Below are 2,500 nucleotides of genomic sequence, written 5' to 3' on the forward strand. Positions count from 1 at the left end.
GAGCGCCGCCCGGGTCGGGCGGGCCCGCTCCGTTGAGCGCACGGAGGTTGAGATAGAAAATATTGCAACACGCGGAGCTCCAGGCGGGGGGGCCCTCGCCCGGCCCGCGGAGTCCGATTGAACACCCCCCAGGTCGGGCGGGCTCGCTCTGTTGAGCGCACGGAGGTTGACATAGAAAATATTGCAACACGCGGAGCTCCAGGCGGGGGGGGCCCTCGCCCGGCCCGCGGAGTCCGATTGAACACCCCCCAGGTCGGGCGGGCTCGCTCTGTTGAGCGCACGGAGGTTGAGATAGAAAATATTGCAACACGCGGTGCTCCAGGCGGGGGGGGCCCTCGCCCGGCCCGCGGAGTCCGATTGAACACCCCCCAGGTCGGGCAGGCTCGCTCTGTTGAGCGCATGGAGGTTGACATAGAAAATAATCCAACACGCGGAGCTCCAGGCGGGGGGGCCCTCGCCCGGCCCGCGGAGTCCGATTGAACACCCCCCAGGTCGGGCAGGCTCGCTCTGTTGAGCGCATGGAGGTTGACATAGAAAATAATCCAACACGCGGAGCTCCAGGCGGGGGGGCCCTCGCCCGGCCCGCGGAGTCCGATTGAACACCCCCCAGGTCGGGCAGGCTCGCTCTGTTGAGCGCATGGAGGTTGACATAGAAAATAATCCAACACGCGGAGCTCCAGGCGGGGGGGCCCTCGCCCGGCCCGCGGAGTCCGATTGAACACCCCCCAGGTCGGGCAGGCTCGCTCTGTTGAGCGCATGGAGGTTGACATAGAAAATAATCCAACACGTGGAGCTCCAGGCGGGGGGGCCCTCGCCCGGCCCGCGGAGTCCGATTGAACACCCCCCAGGTCGGGCAGGCTCGCTCTGTTGAGCGCATGGAGGTTGACATAGAAAATAATCCAACACGTGGAGCTCCAGGCGGGGGGGCCCTCGCCCGGCCCGCGGAGTCCGATTGAACACCCCCCAGGTCGGGCAGGCTCGCTCTGTTGAGCGCATGGAGGTTGACATAGAAAATAATCCAACACGTGGAGCTCCAGGCGGGGGGGCCCTCGCCCGGCCCGCGGAGTCCGATTGAACACCCCCCAGGTCGGGCAGGCTCGCTCTGTTGAGCGCATGGAGGTTGACATAGAAAATAATCCAACACGTGGAGCTCCAGGCGGGGGGGCCCTCTCCCCCCCCGGTGAGTCCGCTCACAGTGCCCCTATGTCGGGCAGGCTCATTGCAATGTGCGCATGGAGGTTGACTTAGAAAATATTTGAGAGTGACATGAGCTCCAGGCAGACACCGACTCATCGCCCGTGGGGTGTCCGACGAGCCCTCACCAATCTTGGATTAATGTTTGGCGAGGCTCCCCTGATCAGCTCTGGAGGTGGCAAGTTCTGAAAAAGTGGTTTCTGAAAATGTGCCCCTTGTATTTTGTGAAACCAGGGGTAACCTAGCGAGTAGGCAAACTCATCCCCTGACTGGGGGGATCAACTTTTACCTACTACAGCGCCCCTAATGGCCAAAAGTGGTACTGCTCCCCCTGGTAGCCTAACCCATTGAAATGAATGGGAAAAATTAATTTAGGCTACCAGGGCTTTGGGCTACCAGGGCTTTGGGCTACCAGGGCTTTGGGCTACCAGGGCTTTTTGCTACCAGGGCTGTGGGCTACCAGGGCTTTGGGCTACCAGGGCTGAGGGCTACCAGGGCTATTATAGGCGGCCACCACTGCACTAGTGGCAGCCCGGGGAAGGTGCCTGTTGCTCGGATATGCTTTTACGCACGTCGGCCTCTGCGCCCTGGAGCTTTTTTATGCTACCAGGGCTATTATAGGCGGCCACCACTGCACTAGTGGCAGCCCGGGGAAGGTGCCTGTTGCTCGGATATGCTTTTACGCACGTCGGCCTCTGCGCCCTGGAGCTTTTTTATGCTACCAGGGCTATTATAGGCGGCCACCACTGCACTAGTGGCAGCCCGGGGAAGGTGCCTGTTGCTCGGATATGCTTTTACGCACGTCGGCCTCTGCGCCCTGGAGCTTTTTTATGCTACCAGGGCTATTATAGGCGGCCACCACTGCACTAGTGGCAGCCCGGGGAAGGTGCCTGTTGCTCGGATATGCTTTTACGCACGTCGGCCTCTGCGCCCTGGAGCTTTTTTATGCTACCAGGGCTATTATAGGCGGCCACCACTGCACTAGTGGCAGCCCGGGGAAGGTGCCTGTTGCTCGGATATGCTTTTACGCACGTCGGCCTCTGCGCCCTGGAGCTTTTTTATGCTACCAGGGCTATTATAGGCGGCCACCACTGCACTAGTGGCAGCCCGGGGAAGGTGCCTGTTGCTCGGATATGCTTTTACGCACGTCGGCCTCTGCGCCCTGGAGCTTTTTTATGCTACCAGGGCTATTATAGGCGGCCACCACTGCACTAGTGGCAGCCCGGGGAAGGTGCCTGTTGCTCGGATATGCTTTTACGCACGTCGGCCTCTGCGCCCTGGAGCTTTTTTATGCCACCAGGGCTAT

This window comes from Filicampus tigris, unplaced genomic scaffold, assembly GCF_054856515.1.
Source record: "Filicampus tigris isolate MCC_2025a unplaced genomic scaffold, RoL_Ftig_1.0 HiC_scaffold_31, whole genome shotgun sequence".
NCBI lineage: Eukaryota > Metazoa > Chordata > Actinopteri > Syngnathiformes > Syngnathidae > Filicampus > Filicampus tigris.